This window comes from Triticum dicoccoides, chromosome 5B (assembly GCF_002162155.2).
Source record: "Triticum dicoccoides isolate Atlit2015 ecotype Zavitan chromosome 5B, WEW_v2.0, whole genome shotgun sequence".
Lineage (NCBI taxonomy): Eukaryota > Viridiplantae > Streptophyta > Magnoliopsida > Poales > Poaceae > Triticum > Triticum dicoccoides.
In genome coordinates, this window is record NC_041389.1 from 88,348,410 (window position 1) to 88,357,132 (window position 8,723).

The 8,723-nt window shown below is 46.5% G+C and overlaps 1 non-coding gene across 1 annotated transcript; it reads left to right on the forward strand.

Annotated features, from left to right (window-relative positions):
* Positions 1 to 316: 316 nt before the first annotated feature.
* Positions 317 to 435, forward strand: LOC119313931. The gene has a single exon (XR_005152187.1). It is a non-coding gene; the product is annotated as a 5S ribosomal RNA (ribosomal RNA).
* Positions 436 to 8,723: the final 8,288 nt, after the last annotated feature.

Genomic DNA, 8,723 nt, shown 5'->3' on the forward strand with positions numbered 1-8,723 from the left:
GGAGTGGCAAGCCGCTATATTATTTTTGACGTTTGCGATATGTTTAAACTCGATGCTCATTGCTCGCGCGTCTTGGGGCGGCTTTGTGGCGCGAAGAGCGCGTTCTGAAAGAGGTGGAAAAAACTCGTGTTGCTGCGGTATGGAGGGAGGGGTGGAAACAGTGGAAAATTCGTCTCCGTGATTGAGCGGGAGAGTAAGTAGTATAGGACATAATCCATTGTTAGGGAACGGTTGTAATGGTAGTGAGAATGTAGAATCGTCTTTGGAGCGGACCTGGGAGTGGCAAGCATAAGGGACGAAGACGGGGAAACATGTCGGATGCGATGATACCAGCAGTAAAGCACCAGATCCCATCAGAACTCCGAAGTTAAGCGTGCTTGGGCAAGAGTAGCACTAGGATGGGTGACCTCCTGGGAAGTCCTCGTGTTGCATTCCCTTTTTAATTATTTTTTGCGCCTTGTGACAAACATATCGCACGTGCGCGATATATATTAATCCCGTTATATTATTTTTGATGTTTGCGATATGTTTAAGCTCGATGCTCATTGCTCGCGCGTCTTGGGACGGCTTTGTGGCGCGAAGAGCGCGTTCTGAAAGGGGTGGAAAAAACTGGTGTTGCTGCGGTATGGAGGGAGGGGTGGAAACCGTGGAAAACTCGTCTCCGTGATTGAGCGGGAGAGTAAGTAGTATAAGACATTATCCATTGTTAGGGAACGGTTGTAATGGTAGTGAGAATGTAGAATCGTCTTTGGAGCAGACCTGGGAGTGACAAGCATAAGGGACGAAGACGGGGAAACATGTTGGATGCAATCATACCAGCACTAAAGCACCGGATTCCATGTCACAGCCCCAGTTCAGCCCTTGCTTGACTTTGCTTGTTCATCATGCCATCATGTTTAAATTCCAAAGAAATTTGAAATGGGGATTGTTGAAACCCTAGCACCAAATGAAATTTAACTAGGTTCAATAAAAAATATTTTCAATAACCCAGAATGCCCTTTGGAAATGTTCATAATTTCTGTTAAAGGTGAAAACCTCTTCCAAGAATGATGAACATATTTATAGGCTATTCCTAGATTTTTGAATTAAATTATATAGTATTTGCATTTGGGCATTTAAATGCTATTAAATATTTCAAATGCTCAAATAATCATAAACTAAAATGTTTACTGTTGGATATATTCTAAATAGTAGCCATGATTAGTTTCATGATTTTTGAAAGTGTTTGAGTATTTTTTAATAAAGCCCTAAATTTACAGAATAATAGAAAACAGAACTGAAATAGAAATAAAAGAGAGACAGAGAAGGACTTACCTGGTGCCCACCCGTGCAGCCCACCAGCCGGCCCAGTTTCCCCCCCAGCCGGCCCAGCCCATCTCCACTCCCTTCTCCTGTCGTCTTCGTCCTCGGACAGAAGGACGAGCGTGTGGCCGCGGCGCGCACGCACGCGCCCGAGCCACCTCCTGCTTGCCGCCCCGCCCCGGATCGGCTGAGGATGCCACGACACCCCCCTGGAACCCCCTCGTCCGCTCCCTTGCCTCCCTGCTCTCTCCCTCTCACTCCCCTGCTCTTTTTCCCCTCATGGCCGAAGCCGCCATGGCCACTCCGATGAGCTACACCACGGCCACATCCACCCCCCCTCGCCCCCTCTCCGCATGCCTGAGCTCCGCCCTGACCCCGCGGAGCTACCCACCGACGCACGCGATCAGAGGAGGCCGAAAACGACCGGAGCGTCGTCGTCCTTATCTCTGGTGCCCGGAGATCGCCGCCGTCAATTCGCCGGCGCAGAAGCCTCCCCGAGCCCGCCGAGCTTCTCTTCCGACCCCATGTGAGCTCCTGCATCTTCCCTTATGCTCGCCCCCCTCTGTTTCTCTCCGCTAGCTCGATTCCGCCGGAGCCGAGAGCTCATCGCCGCCGGCCATGATGCCTCCGTCGTTTTAGCCACCACAGCCCGTGCCTGAGTGTGTCAACGCGTTCGGTGCCCTCCCAGGAGCACGCAGATCCCACCAGCCCCTCCTCCCATGCACCATAGCGCCATCTCCGCTGTTGCCCGAGCTCCGGCCGCCGCCGCGAGCTCGACTCCGGCGAGTACAGCGCACCCCGTCCGCTCCTTCCTGCTCCGTTGGATGCGGAAGAGCACGGGCTACGCCCCGGTGGTCTCCGCGAGTCCAGCCGCCGCCTGTAGCTCAAGTCCGGCGAGCTCCCGCCGCAGTTTTGGTCGTCGCCGGCCGAACTCCGGCGAAGTCGACGTGGCTTAGTTAATTAGTCACTAACCCCCACCTACTGACGCTGACAAGTGGGCCCCAGGGCTTAGTCAAAGCTAACCAGCCCGGGTCAACGCGGGATTAGTCCCTGTGTCACTGACGTGTGGACCCCACACGTCAGATTTGACCCGGGGCAGCCCTGTTGACTTGCTGATGCAAGCATGACGCAGTGCTGATGTCATAACTCATTTTCTGGATTTAACTTAATTCTGAAATTCCAGAAAATAACTAAAACTTCAATAAATCATAGAAAATTAACCGTAACTCCAAATTAAATAAATTATATATGAAAAATTATCAGAAAAATTCAAGGAATCCATCTGTACCATTTTCATGCATGTTAGAACAACTTATAGCTGCTGTTTAGCACAAATCAATTAAATGGCATTTGAATAATCACATATGGAGTTGAATTTGAATCTTATATTCAAACCAACTTCATTTAATCTGTTGCTAGTTGCATTAGCCCAAAACACATCCATTTTGCCATGTCATGATCATGCATCATATTGTGCATTGCATTGATCGTGTTTTTTTGTATTTGCCGGTAATTGTCCCCTCTCGATAGACGTGTACCGCCGATGTGATCGATGACACCGATGAAGAGCTATATTATCTTCAGAAGTGCCAGGCAAGCAAAACCCCCTTGTTCATTCCGATACAATCCTACTCTCTCGCTCCTGCTCTCTTTTACTGCATTAGGACAACATCGATTCATCTGTTACTTGCTGCGGTAGCTGAACCCCTTTATCCTTTGCATGACCTGTCATTGCCACAGTAAATAGATGAAACCCACTAGCATGAGTAGGAGTTGTTTGAGCCCTGATGTGCCTACTCATTCATGCTTGTTTGTCATGCCTGCTACTGCTTAGAGTTGAGTCAGGTCTGATTCATCGGGGATGAATCAGAGGTGTGTGAACATGTCCTACGGTGTGTGAGCTAAGCGTGTGAACACGATTTGGTAAAGGTAGCGGTGAGAGGCCATGTAGGAGTACATGGTGGGTTGTCTCATTGCAGCCGTCCTCAGGAACTGAGTTCTGTGTTTGTGATCCATGATTCAGCTACTACCACGCATTGGGCCCGAAACCAATGGACCCTCTCGGCTTCTTGATCACCCTTGTCCTCTGTCCAGGAGTTGCAAGTAGTTTCTGGTGTTTGTAGTATGCTGGAGGCCGTGCGCAGCGCTGACCGTAGGGGTGGGCTGTGATGCGGTAGGCACGTGGCCGGGTAAACCGGGCGCCTGTTTGGTGTCACGGAACCCTGTTCACATCGTTTGGGGCTGTGAGCGAAACTCCGGCCGGATCTCCTCATGGATGGAACCCGAATAGGCGATAAACCTGGACTAGAGACTTGAGTGTTTAGGCAGGCCGTGGCCGACACCCACGTTGGGCTTCCGCTTGAAGGTTGCCGAGTACATGTCGTGTAAACGGCGGTAAGTGGTGAGAGCGTGTGTGAAGAAGTACACCCCTGCAGGGTTAATATGATCTATTCGAATAGCCGTGTCCGCGGAAAAGGACTTCTGGGTTGCTTATATCAGTTCATAGACAAGTGAAAGTGGATACTCTAAAATACGCAAGATAAGCGTGAGTGCTATGGATGGCGTTCTCGTAGGGAGACGGGAGCGGTTCCATAGTGGTGTATTGATATGGTGAATATGTGGACTCATGTGCGCCACCTCAAAAGAGTCGCTTGCAGTCGTAGTTTAGGATAGCCACCGAGTCAAAGCTGGCTTGCTGCAGTTAAACCCCACCATCCCTTTGTTGATAATGATGCATATGAAGATAGTTCTGATGTAAGTCTTGCTGGGTACATTTGTACTCACGTTTGCCTATTTTATGTTTTTGCAGAGAGACTTCGGTCTCGCTAGTAGTTCCACGTGGACTTCGACGTTTAGCTTGTTACCTCAGCTACGATCTTGTGCCTCGGCAGGATTTGGTAGATAGTCAGGCTTCTCAGCCTTTTTCATTTATAGATGTCTGTACTCAGACATGATAGCTTCCGCTTGTGCTTGATTTGTATGCTCTGAATGTTGGGTCATGAGACCCATGTTTGTAATATCTCGCTCCTCGGAGCCTATTGAATAGATTACTTGAGTCATAGAGTCATGTTGTGACGCCATGTTGTATTTGCACATATCGAGCATATTGTGTGTATGTTATTGAAATGCTTGGTATGTGTGGGATCTGACCATCTAGTTGTTTATCTTTAGTAGCCTCTCTTACGGGGAAATGTCTCGTAGTGTTTCCACCGAGCCATGGTAGCTTGCTACTGCTCCGGAACACTTAGGCTGGCCGGCATGTGTCCTTCTTCATTCCTGTGTCTGTCCCTTCGGGGAAATGTCACGCGGTGAATACCGGAGTCCTGTTAGCCCGCTACATCCCGGTTCACCGGAGTCCTGCTAGCCCAGTGCTACAGCCTGGCTTCACTCGCTGATGACCGACACGTTCGATGCTGGGTCATGGATGCCTGTCCCTGTAAGTCTGTGCCGCTTTGGGTTTACGACTAGCCATGTCAGCCCGGGCTCCTTATCATATGGATGCTAGCGACACTGTCATATACGTGTGCCAAAAGGCGCAAACGGTCCCGGGCAAAGGTAAGGCGACACCCGTGGGAATACCGTGCGTGAGGCCGCAAAGTGATATGAGGTGTTACATGCTAGATCGATGTGGCATTGAGTCGGGGTCCTGACAGCGTTGGTATCAGAGCTTGACTGCCTGTAGGATTACCAAGCCAAACTGGTCGAAGTTGAGTCTAGAAATTCTTTAGTTATATAAGGGAATTGATTGTGGGATGGAACGTAAGGCTCTTTTTACTCCTTATACCTCATGCCCTTCTGATCTGAGTCATCTTATCTTTCCTGCGGGGATTAAGAACTAGGCTATCTCTTCTTTCTATTAGGATCACGTGTTACTAATCAGTGGACTTATAAAATTGTTGGATTTAAGTCTCAGTTCAGTTCCTACTACTTCCGTATGTTAATTGTTGATCTCGAAACCTTGATATCGTGCTTCTGAGTGGTTATGCCACCATTTTGTGAATGTCTCAAATCTTTTCTGAGCATTTATAGCCGTTATGCTGTCCGAGTCATCCCAGGTTTCTAAATAGTCCGATGCATTTGCAAATCCCTTCCTTCTGTTTCCGATGTTCCCATGGGCCAGATTAACCACACTAATCGGTGTGTTGAGGTAATTATTGCCTCGACATATATGCTGGAGATATTATTATGACCCTAGGTGTCTTAGGGGATCATCTAGTAGTCTAGCCATGATCTGTGTTCCCAGTGTGATGATTCTGGCCTTTATTCTCGAAAGCTTTCCGTGATGCTACTTAGTAGTAGGTATTCCACTCCTGGGTTCTGAACCCGAGATTCACTCTACCTACTTCATGTTGATAGTAATTGCTAGTGCCTTTAGGATATTAGTAACCTTTGCGATAGTCCTTGAAGTCCGTGGTATCTTCTTCTTCCAAATACCATGAACTACTTATGGCAGGTGTTTATTGGATCAAAAAAAATCACAATTAGAGTACTCTTGAGGAGTTCTCCATTCATAAATCGTGACCCTGCCAGTTCTACCTTTCTGCATGGGTTATCCGGAAGAAATATGTTGAACTTCGTTCGACATGCTAAACCATGCATCCACAACTCAGAAAATTATATGTTCCTTTGAGTTGTTCTCTTTAGTTGCATTCTGACCCTCGTCTATCAATTGATAGTCAAGAGTATGCGTGCGTTCGTTTATCGATGCCTATTACTCTTGTGGTCTGTCAAGCCATTCTATTCCGGAATGACTAGGAGAAACAAACTCCAGTACCTCTTCCATATCCAGGATTGGGTCAAAGTAGTTGTATTCCGCAGATCAAATGCCAATCCAGCTTTTGGTTCTGCTCTACCTTGGAGTATTACATATTTTATATCGAGATTGTTATAGGAATTGCACACCATCCCATGAACTCCTGGTACAGTGACACTTCTTGCCATCACTGTTCATTCCTCGGCCCTCGTGTTGATGCAACCGGAATACCGACAAATGAATTGTGATGTGTGAAATCAATACTGCTAGCAACTCTGTTGCTTGGTAGTTAAAGGATAATAATTTCATTCATAGTATGTTGGTTTTCGAATCATCCTTCTAATACTGATCGTGCTACCCAGTCCTTATTTCGGTGCACCCTTCGATTGATGAGTTAGGATCTTGTCAAGTCCTCACTCATTTGATCATATCGTCTTGCCCTCAAAAGCAAGATTGTTCTCGAGCTTAGTAACATACCGGTGGTTCGTGACTTTCCAAATATCTTCTCGAAAGTATCACCAGGTTGTCACCTGACTGTTATGTTGAGTTCGTGATCAAGTTGGTTTCTTGTGAACCACCTTCTCTCCAAGAATCGGTGTTAGATATTCCTGAGCTAGTTGGTTAAGCTAAACGACAACTTGGAGGGTTGGAAGATAAAAGCTTGCCTGACTTAGTTCGTTCCAAAGGGATATTCTTGTGTAGTGTGTGTTGAAGAAAGATGATATCTTCATCGATTGGTCCTTGTGATCAGTTGCTGGACCTATTGTCTTATCAATCCCTTGATTTGAGTGTGGGCTATCGTCAAATCAAATCAGTACCAACGATGCTCGTAATGTTGTCCTACTCGTGGTTGATCCCTCGAGCATACACCATTATATCCTTTGGGTCTGACCAATGCTATCACCGTGTTCACTTAACTATGGAATTCCTTTTAAAAGGAAACCTAGATGAATTGTTGTTGAGCCCATTGACAACATCCTTGTCTTCTCCATAATTTTGCTGAACATTAAGCTAGTGTTGGAAACTTTTGAAAGCATTTGTTCATGCTAGCTCATGAAGCATATGTTTGGATGAAGGTAGTGATTTCCTTTAATTCATGTGCATCTGATGCAAGTTGCCGCCGTGGATTCGAGAAAGTCAATGTTGCTTTCTTTGGAATCATTCCAAATCAGTCATGCACACGTGCGAAGAATGCTGTGGTTTGAAGACTTGCAACCTTCAATCTATATGTATCCCTAGCACACCAAGCCACTGATTGATTTGTTCAAGGAGAAGGAGTTCCTTCATAAGAGCTAATCCGGACTTATGAAAGAACTTCGATACCCTGGTTGATGGTTCCCCCTCCTGAACTCGGTAGTGTTTTATTATAAGACTACCACGTGGTCATGCTTGTCTGGGACAACGTGTTCACATGTTTGTAGCAGAACCAGCTCATGTTTTGGAGCTTGCTATCGTAGTTCATCTCCCGAGAATCCCGCAACGTCATCTCGTCGATTTGTGTTGCAAACTTTCGTTTTTCTTCCTAGACTCGATGAGTCTGGAATATCCTGACACCAACCAGATCTGAATCTCAGGCAGATATGATGGTTGGAATATTTCCCAAGAAATATAATATTGGTCTCACGATAACCGGTAAAGTGGATGTCGTGGCCAACACACCCCGCCGGGAGACCTAATATCGTAGTATCTTGATTGAGGAAGTTGGCCACCTCCCCATAGGGATTTCGTAGGATTACTCCCTAGTTGCCCCTATGGATTTCTGTGTTCTGAAGTCCGACCTGTTTACTTGATGTTCTAGATATCAAACCATATCTATGGGTGGGTTACACTAGCACAATCAAGGAGAACATTAGAAGCGGAGTGCTAAATGTCTCTCGGTCGATCATCCAGATTTTTATTTCCTTGGCCTCGCTAAGGTGAAATCTGAGAAGGTGTTATCTTTCTTTGCATCTACATCCTCCATCATCATTCATCATGGTAGCAAGTTGTGTTGCCGGACCCTTGACACGGATGTTGGTAAAACCTTGATGAATATGGAAATGCGCAAGTTCTTGAGAGCACGCACAAGCGTTACGTGTTATCATCGGCTCTAACTGGGATTACTCTCAGTTTCCTCGGCAATGCTATGACCTATTCAAACAGTGAATTCACTCTCTTTTGTTGGGTTCTTCCCCAGTTACCAGAATCATTCCCAACATTTGCATTTTGTTCCTAGCTTGCACCGCCAATGTGCCATTCTACCATGGGTCTCTTCCATTTCCGGTGATAAGCAAAATCATCCATTACGTTGTCTTCAACAAGGTAATCCACATCATCCAAGTCCAAGTATGCCATTCTACCGCCCCCGCCAATCGATTGCTGTGATTTGCCTTAGGCTGATATAGAGAGTCTTAACGATCTCTATATCAAAGGTAATTCTTTTCGCCACTTAAGATAATAATCTACGAATCACCCCCTCCAGGATGTTTCGTCGTGATATCATGGCAACTCAACTCCTCGCTACGTTGACAATCGTTTACCACCTTCCTAGGTGTGGAATTATTGTCTACCTAGTGAACCTTCGTTATCCGTTTCTTTCCACCCCTCTTGATGTGTATCTCGTGTCTCAACCCGAAAGATGGTTCTATGTCTCATTCCGTAAGTTAATCTTGAGTTGCTCGATCTTCGA